The sequence below is a fragment of the Rhipicephalus sanguineus genome, chromosome 1 (genome assembly GCF_013339695.2).
Source record: "Rhipicephalus sanguineus isolate Rsan-2018 chromosome 1, BIME_Rsan_1.4, whole genome shotgun sequence".
Classification (NCBI taxonomy): domain Eukaryota; kingdom Metazoa; phylum Arthropoda; class Arachnida; order Ixodida; family Ixodidae; genus Rhipicephalus; species Rhipicephalus sanguineus.
The window spans coordinates 53,972,244-53,988,738 of NC_051176.1; the positions used below are offsets into that span (position 1 = coordinate 53,972,244).

At 46.6% G+C, this 16,495-nt stretch overlaps 1 long non-coding RNA gene across 1 annotated transcript; it reads left to right on the plus strand.

The window, feature by feature from the left end:
* The first annotated feature begins 31 nt into the window (after positions 1-31).
* On the plus strand, positions 32-12,786 carry LOC119391489 (uncharacterized). Its single transcript, XR_005183623.2, has 3 exons — positions 32-125; positions 8,798-8,839; positions 12,588-12,786. It is a non-coding gene; the product is annotated as an uncharacterized LOC119391489 (long non-coding RNA).
* Positions 12,787-16,495: the final 3,709 nt, after the last annotated feature.

The following is a 16,495-nucleotide window of genomic DNA, read 5'->3' on the forward strand; positions in this document are numbered from 1 at the left end:
TCGGCGGCCTCCGAAAGGCGCACGGCATTCGGGCGCAGGAGAAAAAGTGTGTTGTATTGCTCTGCTACAGCTCGTATTCCATATGGCCCTGGCACTGTTGTTCCTGATGGCGATGCTGGTTGCAGGTAAAGGATCGTCGAATAGATACACTTGTTTCAAGGAACTCTCTGTAACCGAAATCAGTGTCTGATGATATTGCTTAGTACGACAGCAAGTTAGTCAAATGGCAGGGATGATTCATCATCGTAGACGAAGGTGAGCAGACACAAGAGGAGAGAAACATGGAATACAAACGCTGAGATAAGTAGGAGAACAACACGGTTATGCACTCGTTTGCGTTTCGTTTGTTTGCTTGGAACGACCGAAAATTGACGTCTGTTTCCCTTCTTAATTGTGCCCGTATCTCAACGCCTTGCTTTCTTCAAAGATGATATTGCTTGCTGTGCCGGACTCGCGGTGGTGCGGCGGGTATACCTGCAGGGCCTGTCTGGTGACATGCACACCCTTACATTTTATCAACGCAATTTCCAGTGTCTCACTGGCGATTTTGCCAATTACGTGAAGTGTCTGTGCGTGCTCTCGTGTTTCAGTGTGCGAGCAATCAGAACTTGGATGACGCTTGAGCTACGTCTTCAAGAGTCGAACGCGATAGCGTAATCGGGCCCCGTGCGCATCGCCTTCAATCATACCGCAAGGAAACATTGGCCGTTTCAAACTATCCTAGAATGTCTACTGGATATACAGTGGCCCAGTGCCCACTACGCCATAATCCTTCCTTTAGCAAACTTGTCAAGTATACTCACTACTCGTCCGTAAAGTGCCACGCGCACCTGGGCAACTGCGCACTTTGCAAAGGGTGGGCAGCTTTTAAACTACCCACTCGTTGCGGAATTCACTTCTTTTGACGCCTCCCCTTACAAAAATGGGTTTAGACAGTCTATAGAATAAGACCATTTCTGGACAGTAGATAGGACTATCTGAATACATTTTAGTAAGAGTCGTGCGATTCTACGATTCTGCCACTCAATATTATGTGCGTTAAGAGACTCCACCCACTGCATGACCATTCTTATAGCGTTTCTTTTACGAAGCAGTTCCAAGACTGGTGGGCTCCGTGGTAAAACACCTGACTGGCACGCAAAAGGCCTGGGCTTGCTTCCTCACCCGGACCAAACATTTTTACTATTTATTTACATTGATCTAACTCGCATTTGCGCTCGCGGGCAACGCTGACTTTTCGCTCATAACCAACGACGCCGACGCTGACACCGACACCGGAATTTCTGCGAAACGAGCTCGTTAACGCTATCGCGTTAACACATGCTGCATACTATATCTGATGTTGCCTTGTAGTGGCTCCTTCAACTCGTCAAGCTGTAATCTCACAGCTTTGTTGCCAGGGTGACCTCGAACACTGCACGCTGTGCGCATGTTGTAAGCAAATGAAGGGTGTTTGCTGTTACAGTGTATTATCGTTACTGACCTGACCAATTTTCAACCTAATAAATACGGCATTTTTGTTTAATGTTCTGTCCCGCATGGGCAGGCACTTTCGAATTGACTCGTGTGGAACCAAAAACACGTTGCTGAGCTACATATATATATATATATATATATATATATATATATATATATATATATATATATATAGCCGGTTCATTTTACACAGTAGAGCATAAAATTGTGGCCGTTTAGCGCGAACAAATAGTGCGGAAAAGTGTGTAACAAAATTATTGAAACGTTTTGTGCAGAAGTATACGCATGCGTGGCCGCTTTATTTTTGGAATTACTTGCTCCACTAGCAAAGTACGATAGCGACCGTGTTCGGTTGATGAACAACCACAGGCGTGCGCAGGGTTCCCCTTCAGGGGGGGGGGTCGAAGGTTCATCGCAGCCCCCCCTCCCCCTCCCTATTAAGTCAAAGTATTGGGGGGGGGGGGGCGGCTCCAGTTGTCGGAGAACTGGAGCAGGCGACGAACTACAGGGGCTTCCTTTCTCTCGATGTTGTCTTTGCTTTCTTCCCAGGCGTCTAAATTACTTTGAAAAAAAAAAATGGTGCAGATTCTCACTTGTATTAGTAAAGCGTCTCAAATCCCACTGGCGTACACGGCTGAGTCTGGGAAGAAAGTTATGTACGGGATTTGCAGGCGTGCGTCTGTGGTCTAATGTACGGGGGAACATCGCTCTACTGTGAGAGTTCGGAAAACAACCATCGAGCATGCGTTTTTGAAGTATATATCAAGCGATAGCGGTCAGCGCACCAAGGCGGGGCATCTCACATGAGGTTTCCGTGTTGATGAACAACCACGAGGGCCATGCGCGGATCCAGGGTAGATGTACGAATGTCCTTAACCCCCCCACCCCCACCCCTCCCCAACTTCCTAAAATTTCTGTGCGCAGCGCCAGCGTACGATCATAACGTCCTTCTTCCCAAATCAGTTCCCGTTCTTTTGCTCTTGAGAGATAGAAAATGTTGAATGATTATTGAAGGGATACCGCCCGCACGTAAAAAAAATGAGGCAACGGCAGCGGGAAATTTGCAGAAGTGGTGTGAAGCGTGTTTTTGTCATCCTTTCGTGCTCAGCACGTTCCGCTGCTGATCGCACTGATTGATGTCTTTACGCTTGCGATATAGAGAGAAAACGCGAAATTGATGTGCATATAGTGTACTCGCAGGCGTTGATATTCGGAGCGAACACGAGTGACAATGCAGCGTTTTCCCTGGTATAGGTAACACACAAGGACCGCGTTCTCAGCCAACTCCTTTGCCCTCGAGCGATGTTAGCCTGCAGGTCGCGACTCTGATAACATTTACGAGCGAGAGGTTAAGAAGCATGTACGGTTCCAAGAAGGTAAAGTGCTTCTACTTAAAGAGAGCTTTCATCGAATTCTAAGCCTTATGAGTGAATTCCGTGCGGTGCGCCTTGTCAGCAGAATTGTTTTACCGTCGATCAACGGATCGGAATCAGAGCGGGCATATACGATCTTACATATCCGCGTGTTGGCATCATGTTAAAACTTCAGCGCAAAAAGTACACAGCGGCCGAGGAAGCGACGAGGACAACCGTTTCCTTGTCCGCTATGTACTTTTTGCGCTGAAGTTTCAACATTATGGAGTACGAACTAGCCCGCTCCCCCACCTTTCTTCGCATGACCCTTCATGTTCCCGCGTTCGTCGTGCATAGAACTTTCGGGCTCTGCGTTGTAGCCCAGATGAATGACTGTGTCCCAGTCGAATAAGCACCCTCGAAAAGCCTCGATGGACCCCCAGCAAATACATGAACTACGAATACACTAAACTCTCTATAAGACGAACATACCGGATACAAGCGTATCGAGCGTATATACCGGCCTTGGTAAGGAAGAACATCAGATGGTCGTATGGTAGTTTTGGGGCGTAAAACCCCAACAATTATTATTATTACTGATATTGGTTGATGGCCCAGCGACATATTTTTGAACAAGCTTCACCGAAACGAAAAACCTTCTCTCTTTTTTCTTTCGTTTTCTATAAACTCCGGTTAAACGGCACAAGAACCGAAACTACAACGTGGTTGTCCCATAATGAAAGAGAAATACAGCAGTGTTTGCATCGGAAACGGGCCTTTATGGTTTGAGAGAAGATATTCTAAGCGGATCACATAACGCCAGCTTATTCGTGGCTGTAAAATTAAAACACGCGGAGCTTTTCAAACAAATTTCGACTCTTTTTCGTTGCTTTTTACATTATTATTTTTATTACTATTCGCGTATTAAACGAAACTTCGTATAAATATAGCACCTTCATCGGGTCGGTTTGTACACATGTGTACGTCGAAGGTGTAGTTCGCGCTGAGTTAAAAATGAGGCCTTATATACCTACTATAATTTGCACGCCGCCTAGTTTGCAGGTACTTATTACGGGCCTGTACCTCTTACGAAGTGTGCGCAACAATTAAACTCGCGTGTCAAGATCCGCGAACTCTTATTCGCGCCAGATGCAAACTGCGTCGTCTAGAACATAGCGATATGACAACCTTCGTGTACGACCAGCAGTGATGCCAACCTAAGTCAACGTTTTATCCCTAGCTTGACCCCCGAAAATACCTTGGTTACATGAAAAATCCCTAGATTGACTTTTAATGTCGTCATTCAGGTTAATTCACGTTTAACAACGTATAAAGATAGTTCGTTCTGTGGCCCAATTCATCTTAACCTTATTAGTATTAAAAGCATATTAACAGCCACTGAAGGTATTTTTTCTGCATATTCTGTGGAGTAATTCCACATAAAGGACTTGCAGATGTCGCCAGTGCTACAGAGACAAACTAATTATTCAAGTTCACTTTGCCCACTCATTGAAGGCATAGACGTGAAAGTCTGTAGTCCATTTCTTGCACTTACACCTTGCGAGGTGGCGGTCAATTTCTAATTTTCCACATTTGCAATCAGCGTTGCATAATTTGCAGTAAATATACAGGGCCCTCTTTTTACTGTCTGATAGCCATCTTGTGTACTTTCGATCAGCTTCTCGTTTGTCCAAATATTTTTTGTCACTAGTTTCGCTCTTATGAGAACGGCGTGACGGAGAAAGTGAAAACGCACGAACAGTTTTTTCGTCTCATTCCGTAACGCCGTTAGCATAATAATGAATCCGTACCAACTCGGCCAATTGTCAGTACTACTTTCGCTCTCATTCTATCAACGTATCCTGGTCCAGAAGTTATTTGACATATAGAGAGTGCACGGTGAAGGCCCGCGGCGAGCGTGAACTCGGCACATTTTCGTGTGCACTACAAGACAAAATTTCTATTGTTTCACAGAGTAGCAATCACTCAGGGCGCTCATTATGATACGGCGATAAAGTTTTATTTCCCCCCCCCCCCCCCCCAGTATTCAGCACATGATAATCTCGCGTTACAGAAACTGCCATCGCCTTCACTCGGCCCAGCAGAACACCAAAGTCGTCTTAAAAAAAAAACAGCAAATAGCGAAAATATCCTTTATTCCTGTGTACTTCGATCAGATTCTCATTTGTCCAAATATTTTTGTCACTAGTCTCGCTCTTATGAGAACGGCGTGACGGACGGCCTTTCTATATAGTTGAAAACGCGTGATTACTCAGTAACGCCTTTCATTAGGCCGCGTAATGTAACATTCCCAGGGCTTTACCAAAATCCCTAAATTCAATAAAAAGACGCCAAATCCCTAAAACGGATAGAAAACCCCTAGATCCAGGTATAAGTCTCTATAGGGCCGGCAATCGAATCCACGTTTATGCGTGAGTGTTTGGAGCGGGTATGTGTGGCGACCTCGTCTTCCGATAAGGTATAACACATGAGCGTCTGGCGACGCCAACATTTCCGGTTTCTAGTTAAAGCTGTAATCTGTCATGTTCCTTTGAAATAAAAGCGGTCGTCAACAAACTGTAGACAGCTCAGTAGACTTAGCAGGCTAAAAAAAAAATAACGTACGATACGCGACGCCTGAAACCGATACTTCAAAAGTTCCGAACTTCTGGATATCTAAAGGGAAACATTGTCATCGTCCCACTTGTATAGCAAACAGCAACAAAGGAAGTCCGCACGGCCTTCTGAAAGAGAAAATAATCCCAATTCCTTTTTTCTTCTCATATTTCGGCAACAGGGAAGCCTTGCTCTTGAGAAATATTTGCGGATATATTAACGCGATAGCGTTAAAGAGCACGTTCCGCAGAAATTCCGGTGTCGGCGTCGGTGTCGGCGTCGTTGGTTGTGAGCGAAAAATCGAGAAAGATGCAAATAAAACAGATAAAAAATCTTAGGTTCGAGTGAGAATCGAACCCAGGCCGTCCGCGTGGCAAGCAGGTGTTCTACCACAGATCCACTCCATTGCGTGGAACTGCACTGAAATTAACTTTAATGCTTCACAAACATACGCGTCCTGTGTATAGGAGTCACAGTACGAGATCTAATAACGCAGTAAAACAGGGTTACCCTGTTTTACTGCGATATTAGATCTCGTACTGTGACGCCCGATAGCAATATACGCTTGTATTGGCCTCGAGGCCCACCACTGGAAGCGCCGGCGCCACCGTCGGCGTGACGTACTTGGCAGGATCACGTGGTCTCCGCGGCCGCGTCGGCTGCTTGTGGGCGCACTGCCGCGTGCTTTGAAAACGAGTTTCAAGTCCCACATGCGCTGCGCTCTGTTCAAATTCGGAAGTTTTTTCTCATTCTCTTCTCCATTGAAACCATTTTAATAGAGTGGCTGCCTCCGAAGGCGACGAACATGGGGCTCTACCGCTCGGTGCCGCAGCGCCGCGCTTACGCAAAGGAGCCCAGTGTCAGCCTGCACTGGTAACCGCGGGACAAGAAACAGCGTGATGCATGGGTTGTAAAGCTAAGAACCGGCAAGTAGCCATCCGCTACGAGTCCTGTGTGCAACAAGCACTTCCGCGACGAAGACATTTGTTACTGCGTCGGGCCCGCGATGTTCGGTGAGTAGCAGACAGCGCGCACTGAGACGATGGCTCGCGCGCGCTTCCCGCCGGCAAATGATGCTTATCTGCCACAGGATGGTAAAAGCGCTGCCTTTTACCACGTGCGATGCCATCTCAGAACCCTCCAATGCGACCTCTTGATCGTCGGCCTCGTGCTCAGCGTCCACAAAATCGGCTGCAGATGCGCAAGTCATTGTTTAGATATGTTGAATTAAAAAACGCATAGGGTCCCTTATGCATTCGTTAAAGATGACTAGAAGGCGAAAGCCATCTTCTTCTTGTCAGTCGATGCACTGATTCTCCCGCGTTACTGTATTTTCTTTCTTTTCCTAGGCGTCGCATGCTACTACATGCTCGGTCTCGTAGACTGGTTCTCCTTCCACCAGCAATCTCGAAGTGGTGAAGCTTTGGTCTATGAATTTGTTGATCACAGAGAGCGGCAAGTTCACTGGAATGCAAACGGAACGATAATAAGGAGCATTAAAAAAAGGCGTCGCATTTGCTCACGTTTTGTGTGAGCACCAAACGAAACTAATGCGCTGAATAAAGAAACAGAAGCAGCGGCATTTGTCCGCTGAGAAGGCCGATCAATACGCAGTGCGAGACAACTTGTCAAATGACATTGAAACGTACCCGAATTTAGACCGAAAAAGAAAAAAAAAACTGAATCGTCGGGACGGCAGATCACAAAGTTGTCATGCGCACCGAAGCCGCAGTTGTAAGGAAATTGTTTTTGAACTGCTCTGATAGCGTCCGCGCAACAGTATAGTTGTTTGTTTACTCACAAATTCTCATGTTTTGCGGCCTAAAGTTCACAGCGCGGTGCCAAAACGCGCTCGTAGCAAAAGCGAAACCATCAGTACGAATATACATGCAGACGCTCATACATGTAGAGGCACCGTCAGTCGTCGCGAACCCGTGCGATCGCTGGCTTGAGGCTTCTTTCTGTTATGCTCCGTTTGGTTATACAGGCAGTCTACTCTAACGAGATATTTCACATAGTTTGCACTCAGCGAGTGACTACCTTTCACGCAAGAAGCCGGTTCAGGGGTCTCCAACGCGGTGAAAGCGTGAAGCGGGTGCTCGGTTTTCTGCAAAGAGACAGCGACTGTAGGCTATCTTGTGCTTTCAGTTCGTCGAAAATGATTATATTGACAGTAAAGAACACAGTTCATTTCGAAAGTACTTACAGAAATGCCCCCCGGAGGGCTTCCGCGAGGTGTTTTTGTAGAGCGCCGACAGCAAAACCTATGGGGAGCGCTCCGGCGGCATCCTGCCAATCCTGCCTAGCACGCAATCGAGGCGCGTCCGATAGAGGGCGACTCCGTAACTCCTCGAGGCCAATACAAGCGTATATTGCTATCGGGCGTCACACCATGTGAATTGCATAACGAGTTAGTGGTTTAAAGCCGGCCACCCATTACAAAAGGCACCCACATTACTGCGCGTATTCCCTTACGAACACGTAGTGGGTGCATCGCAACTTCGAAAAAATATCACGCGTAATGGCTGCTGGTTTAAAGCATGCCACCCATTACAAAGGGCATACACATTCCCAGGATTTGGGGACATCTGTGTGTGGCGCCATCTCTCGGCGGTGACGACGGCCTCCTGCCTTAACTGAATGGGAGATATGCGAAAAAAAAATCATATCTCTTGAAAAAAGCAAGCTATCAAAAACGACTCGGGGTTCTATACAGTAGAGACCTACTGGAACATTTTGGTAAAATTGCAGTATCGCACTACAAAGCCTGTGGCTTCCCAGGGCAATTGAACACCGCCCATTAGAAATACATGGGGCCCCATTGTAAAATTTTAAACACTTTGGGAAGCCACGCGGTTAGTAGCGCCACACTGTAATTTTAACAGAATGTTCAAGTAAGTGTCTGCTGTATAGAACCGGGAGTCGTTTTTGATATCTGTATTTTCTCGTCAGATACGATTTTTTTCGCCTATTTCCCATTCAGTTACGGCAGGCCACCGCAGTCCCCGACGACAGATGGCGCTACGTGCATATGTCCCCAAATCATTAGTGCGCGCATTCTCTTACACACACGTAGTGGGTTCACTGTTATAAAAGTGCTGTTGAAGAGGTTGTGTGACTGGGTGACTGAACATAATGACAAGCGAAACAGAGCGCGATGAGGATGGGGCCGGATATCGCTATCGCGTTCAACTCTTAAAGGCGAAGCTTAAGCGTCCCCCAATTTTTTTGTAGTTTCGTGCAGCAAACGGGTGGATGACGATATTTCCCTTTCACGAACATTGCTCTACCTCGCATGCATGCTTCCGCAGAACTTATTTGCCACGTGTACTTTTTGTTCCCGAATTTTATAGGGTCCATGCAGGATGCCTCACGGAGTGCGCACCTTAGGCTCCGTAAGTGTTTCCAGATACAGTACTTATTTATGTTGTCTTCTCTTTATTGGCGATCAGGTGTCTGTTAATCCAGCATTACGCTGACGCAATTACGGATATCGGACACTGAAAATCTGACTGTATTTTTACAGCGAAAGCTGTATATGGCTAGGCGAAACGAAATACCTTTCGCCGCATGTTTCGATAATGGTCTCCATTGGCGGCGCCGTTAGTTACGTCGTTCTCTAAGTCGCACCCAAGCGCGCGCGCCGTTGGCTGCGCCGTCAGTGGCGCCGTCTCTCTGTCGGACCCATGCCTCGTTCAGATAAACATCATGTGGTTCGACAATAACCTGGCTACGATCGACGGGGTCCGGTCTCGACAACAACGGAACAATGCCATGGAGGTACTGACGCGGTGGTTCCCCAGCTGCTCCCGACGTCGGTCAGTTGCGGGTTGTGGGACATTCAAGGAATCGCTAATCAAAGGCAGCATGCCAAATTTAAGCCGCGTTAACGGCTTCGTTTAGCCACCGATACCTTCACATTTGTCCAGGCTCAACGTCGTCGAGGAACGACTAGTGCTCCGGCGTCTGCCCAAACACGGTCCATTGCGGGCAGGAACGCAAGAAGGAGGTGTTCGCAATGACAACGCCAGGGCTTAAAGTCTCCTTTCATTGGAGGGGGGCCCTCAGAGGGCGGCGACCTATATACATACATACACACATACTACATACAGCCCCTCCTTAAGAAATGGAAGAGGGGCCGCCCTCCTCCCCCCCCCCCCTGACTTTAAGCCCTGGACAACGCAACTTGGCAAGCCAACGGCATTTCCAAGTTTGTCTGCCCCCAAGTTCATTGGGACCGCTTAATTGAGCTGCTCGATCAGGATACACGGCGACGACACGCAACGCTGGTTCGTGCAGGAAATGGCGTTCCTCGAACGCGGCGAACTTTGAAACAATGATCCCGAGGCGTGTGTAATATACGTCAACAAACTCTTCGACGTCATGCTCAGCATCCTCAAAGACCAGCGGATTTCACCGTTCAAACCATACCAATAACTGAGAAAGGCTTCAACACAACGTCGGGATTAAACCACTGCTTAACACCGGGGCCGCACGCTTCAGCTTCGCTGGTTAACCATATGTACGGAGTGTAAAATAACAGCGAGCTGAGCTAGTTGGTAAGTATTCATGTTAAATAGGCAGGGCGTGCAAACACGTGTGGACAGAAGAGAGAAGTCAAGACACCACAAACGCCGGCGTTTGTGCGTGGTGTCTTGACTTCCCTCTTGTGTCCACGCGTGTTTGTACGCCCTGACTCTTTAACATGTGTACGGAGTGCTTGGGCGGTATATTTTTGTTCTTTAAACAACGCCGCCTGGCCTATGAGCCACGCCGGGAAGATTTATAGAAATATTGGTACACGTTGCGAAGAGCAGTGGGGATTCACGTCTCCGCTCAAAATAATCCCGAACGCGTTCATCGCTGTAAGACAGCTTTTTTTTTTTTTTTTCGTGCCAGTTTCTTACGTTATTGCTTTTGTCGCTGTTTTTACCGCATCAAGCCTATGCGAATGACGCAAATTATTTGTATGGTTTTGCGGCATATATACTATGTTTATGTTTTAAGTATTTCCAGAAAGGAACATTTACATCAACGCCCGTGCAAGGGCAGTTTAACTTGTTCAGATAAACAACATGCGGCCTAATTGCTTATTGCACGACAAATCGCAATCTCTATTGTAACTAATTTGAATGATAGTTAACTGATCAACCTTTTCAGTCACTTGTCTTATTGTAACGTTTTTAAATCGCGAGAGTCAGCAACAGTAAAGTCGTGTCTTCTCCAAAACCTGGCGCAAAATATATTACTGTTCAAATAATTAGTGTTCTTCTTAATAGTCTCTTGAAAAGACCCGATGTCTCGAAATGATGCCGTCACGCCGATTCACAAATCAGCACATTTTGAGGGATATCGGTAAAATAATGTCTCATCAGATGTGCCGAGCAAATGAGAGCCTAAGGATTTATAATCACACATAACTTCAGTGGATTTATGATTATTCCTTGCAGCTTGAAGAATAATTCAAAAGGTTATCGAAGTGAGTCCGTTAACTAGCTTCATGGCCGATTAAAATTTGTCGTTATAAACATGTCTATACCGTTTTATGGGCTTTCTCTAGAACAAGCACTTATAGCTCGCTGCTAACCATTAGATGCGTGGATTTATCGAACCGTCATGAATAAGCGTCGGTTGTGCAGAAAACACGTATACAATGTGTGTGTGTGTGTGTGTGTGTGTGGTGTGTGTGTGTGTGGTGTGTGTGTGGTGTGTGTGTGTGTGTGTGTGTGTGTGTGTGGTGTGTGTGCGCGCGTGTAGTGTGTGTGTGTGTGGTGTGTGTGGTGTGGTGTGTGTGCGTGCGCGCGTGTGTGTGTGCGTGTGTGTGTGTGTGTGTGTGTGTGTGTGTGTGTGTGTGTGTGTGTGTGTGTGTGTGTGTGTGTGTGTGTGTGCGCGCGCGTGCGCGCGTTTAGACAATACAGATTTTTTTTATAAAAATGCTATGACAGTCGGGCCCCTGTCGTCTTCGCAAATGAACTCTACGCCGAGGCGGAAAAACTTTGCCACACCTAAAGTTGCATTCAAATCAGTAATTAACAGAAACTCGTTAATTATTTTTTAAATAATTAACTTTAGGGCCGTTGTTTATATGGAGGAGTTGTAGGGTGTGACAACTTGACATGCCGAATTTTGAAACGCACTAACCTGAGATAATAATCACCGAAATTCAAGGCCCCGATCTAGGCGAAACCGAAATCGAGCGCACCGGCAGTGCAGGAATTCAGTCATCCCTGGTACGTCAGACCAGAAGCTTACGCGACAATTTTTGAAAAAAGCCGCGTCGCAGCAGAATATGGTCAGGAAAAACGGCAAGCCATCTCGAATACCCAAGTGGACCGCTTATTTTTTGCGTTTGGTGTGTATACTGCTCATCCGTTTCTTTGAACTCGAAAGCAGTACAAAGAACTCGTTCGCTTGTCTGCGAGAAGTAGCGCCGCAGTGGCTGCCGCCTATAGATTTAAGCAGTATAGAGTGAAAGAACAATTGGAAATTGCGGTTTTCTTGGGTGAGCGCAAAAGAAACAGAAGTTCATTCCTCACAGCATACATTTCGTAAATTCAGAAGGTAAAATTCTAGTTCGCTCGATTTCTCACGTACGCGCAATAAATCAGGAGAAAATTATATATGAGCGGCGTCGTCAAAGGCACACAAGCTTTGACGTCACGCCTAAATGATTATGTAAAAATTTGCGTCCTTCATCTTCGCTGGATCACATTCTCGATATATGGAGTTAGGTGTAGAGTGAGGCTGGGCACAACGCGTAAGAAGAGAGCTCTGTGATCAGCGTCACATCACGTGTGAGGCGAACCTGTTGGAAGAACAAACACATTAGAGAGGCTCCTTAAGGAACAGGATTCTCAAAGCTGTTGCTACACATTAGCACTTTGACGCCTTTATTACAAAGCAGCTGCATCGAATTTCTGTCCTTTAACGTAGCACGCTACGAGCGTTAACTTTCAAGCTTCAGTCATTTATATATATTGAGCGCACACGTATACAAGAGCTGATGAAGAGCTGAAATAACATGTTTTCACGCCTTCATCTTTGTGATTTATAGTATAGCCGTGCGTATAATTATTCCCGAGCAACTTCGTATAGACGCGGCCGCTGCTACATGTATATGCCCCACCTCTTTGTTACCTGCAGGTCGTGGGTTCGGTTGCCCGTACAACGAGCTTGCGTGTTCCCGGCAGTGTGTCGACGCTGGCAAACACCACGGCTTCTGCGGCAAGAACGGCGCCTGCCAGTGCGTCGGCTGAGCCCACCCGCCGACGTGGCCAAACGAGACGGACGGCCGACTGCACTGTTTGGCTAGTGTCCGTCCATTAAATTGTCACAATTCATGCAGCTGTAGTTTTCATTTTATCCACTTGCTGCGTAACTTTAGTTGCTTTATAAGCGAACAAAAGAAGAAAGCCGATGCAGACAATGTGTAACCTGCATGGCTATACACAGAGGGGGAGGGCTCGGGCCGTGGTCTTGGCAATCCCCGCATTTATCATTGCGTGCAAATATATACACCTCAGCGTAACTCATTCACTTATTTTATATTGTTGTTGTTTAACGCCCCACAACCACGATATGATTATGAGAGACGCCGTAATGGAGGGCTCCGGAATTTTCGACCACCTGGGGTTCTTTAACGTGCACCCTAAATCTAAGTACACGGTCCTCAAGCATTTTCGCCTCCACCGAAAATGCGGCCACCGCAACATGGTTAGAACACGGACAAGAAAGGAAAAAAGGACACAGCGCTGAACCCACAACTAAATTTATTTTTTAAAAAAAGAAAGAACATATATAGATAACAGCCACCGAACTCTGCACATGTGTTGCAAAACAACATGAACCATGTCTTGTCTAACAGATAATTGTACTCTTCCTCTAGAAGAGTGATTGATGGTTGAGTTGTACAAATTCTACTGAATCTTATAAAAAAAGGCGTCGGCTATTTCAGGCGTGCGCTGATCAACATGTCTGTATTTTATAGTGGTTTTCTTAAGGTAGGGCACACAACCACATGATCTGCAATGGGCCGCCAAATGAGACGTGGCAGCAGCACCCGAACGAGTCAACTCACGCTCTCGTAGGTGTAAAAGCTCGTAAAAGAAGTCTAAATCGATTCGGATGTACGCTATAACAATATTTTGCGATAAAAGTAACATCATCTTTGTGCTTCCGTCAGTGCCGTCCTTCGTCGCATGGGGCGTAATGGCGATGTCTAGACTCGAAGAGCGAGTGGTCCTTCCTGGCAAAAGGCGCACTATTCTGGACTGGCGGTGCGTCTTCTAGTTCTTGGAATCTATTGAAGGCCTTGAAAAGTGCTCCAGCTCTTCTTCTTCTTCTTCTGAGCTCCTTTTATGCCGTGCCTTTTCGGATTATTTTTCTTCAAGGAATAGAATCGTGCCCAACATCTTCATTTCATATGTCTTTTATTTCAAATATACCGTCTTCGAGCGAAAGAAGGACATGATACTGTAGCGCTAAACTCGAAAAGAAACACTACGAGGCAAAAAGAAGTCGGAAAGTCGGCCTCTTACTCTTTATATTCGAGTTCTTCAACAACATCATGTTCTTCAGTAAGTGCCAACTCGCCCTGGATAAACTAATTGTGGAACGTAAACACGATAGAAAAGCAACTAGGACACAAACGAAACAGATTGGATGAGACCACGTTGGTTGTTTTGGTCATGATTGTTGACGCAGCGCTGGATTAATGAATGTGGCTCAGTTGATTGAAACAGATGCAGGATGTGGCTCATTTTTTTATTAGAAACTGCATTTTGAGTTCATGTTACAGTCAGGAATCGCCCCATTCTGATTCCAACTGTTTTAGAAGTTAAAGATACTTAGGCGCGCTTTACGCGTCCGTGAAATTTAGCCCAGTTTCGCTTTCTGCATTGCTCTTTTTGAGAAAAAAAAGCCACATATGTTCTTTCTTTTTCAAAAATACGTTAGTTTCGAATCCAGCGCTGTGTCCTTTTCTTCTTTCTGTCCGTGTTTCAAACCTTGTTGCGCTATTAGTTATTCCATGATAGTCCCCATCTTTCACTGACGTCATAAAACCACCATGGTGGAAGTACCAATCGATGGGATGCCAAGTTTGTGATGTAACGTTAATGTTATCGGCAGATTACATGCGGTCCTTGCCTTATTCATGCACAGAGGCCAATAAAGTTCACATCACATTGAAGCGGGTTAACACACAAGATCACATTGAAGCTGGCTAACCGCAAGGTGATTATGCCGCCTTGACGTCATCATAGTCACATGTTGGGCACCATTACATTAAGAACCTCTTGGCCATGGCGTCACGTGCAAGCAGTCAATACGCACCACACTCCAAGTTAAATGGATACAATGTGAGCATGGAGAGGACCCAAGGCTCAATCAATGCACGCTGTTTTTTTTTTCTTGTCATCGCTTGTCACAACGGCAGTAGATATAACCCCATGCACAAAAGTGTGCACGGCCGCCTGAAAGGGATATCACACCGATTCGCAGACGACAAGGGTCAAGCCAAGTTCCATTTAGATAAAGCTCGACTGATAAACTTGGGAAAATGTTTTACCAGTGATTGCCTTCGAAACAGCCTGGGATGAGTAGATGCCAAAACGGTTGTATGGTTTGTGGGTGGACTGTCTGAACGGCCGATAATATGTAGGTAGCGCCAAGTGAACAGCAAGATCACATTTCAATAATAATGTCTGGGGGGTTAACGTCCCAAAACCACGCTACGATTATGAGAGACGCCGTAGTGGAGGGCTCCGGAAATTTCGACCTCTGGGGTTCTTTAACCTGACACTAATATAAGTACACGAGCCTCAAACATTTTCGCCTCCATCGAAAATGCAGCCGCCGCGGCCGGGATTCGATCCCGCGACCTTCGGTCAGCAGTCCAGCGCCGTAACCACTAGACCACCGTGGCGGGCCAAGATTACATTCTCATTTATATCAAGCCTCGGATAGTTCACAGAAGTCCACTGGGGATGCAGCTGCTGTCTGAAAACTTGCATGCGCTCTCTGCAACTGCAGTCCTTACTGAATGAAAGAAATAGAATAGTTCTAGGGGCCGTTTCTTTGCTAGACGCAACCTAATCGAGCAAACAGATAATTAAACCCAAGGAAGGCATATGGACACTATATTTAGTTTTTAATTGCAGTGTAGTAATTGTGACATAAAGGGAAATGAAAGAGGGTTGACGAAAAGAAAAGAACTCGCAGCCGGTTAAAAGTCAAGACCGAACCCACTAACTCCATTTAAATGGCCATTGTTATAAATGTTTGAACCTCCCCGGGAATGTCACGCGCATGGAAGGATTTCGGTAACGACGAAGAAGAAGGGAACGGGAGTTAACCCCAGTGTGGGTACGAGCCACAGATTCCAGGGTCTACTCTACTCTACTCAAATAGAACACGCTCTGAAGCACGGATGCTGGGTTTACGTCTCTTTTCTTTGGCGCCTTTAGACGCCGAAGCGCGGTTTCTCCAATCCATTTTAGTGCCGAAACCCTGAACCGGGATTTAGCGAGGAGCTGCTGGATTCGAACAGCCGTAGCAACAAGGCCAAAGCAGTCACGGGTGTGGCGTCAATTGTCGTGCCTGTCAGAAAAGGACGGAGGCTGCGGTATGCTCGTCCCTTCTTGGTCCTGTCAAGGACGACAGAAGATGAGCAAAATTATTGCCGAGCGAGTGGTCTTTGCACTTCGTTTCGCCCGTCTTTGCTTCTTGTTCGCGCTAGCATGATTCTTAGAACGACGGAAGACCGGCTCACGCATCAAAGGACAACAAAGGACAGCAAAAGCGACCCCGGCCGCGGATCTCTCTCGGGAAGAAGCGTTGTGCATGCCGAAAGCCGAAGTCAGAGGAGCCTTCCCCGTGCTGCTACATTGCCACCACACCCACCAACCTCCGAGGAAGGTCACCGTTTCAATGACCGGACGACTGCCGGTTGAAGCGCCCTGTGTAGCGTCGTGTGCGTGTGTGTGTCTCGTGAGCCTTTCTCGCGTCCTCATGAAACCGACAGACAATGAGAATAAGGAAGGTACATGGGA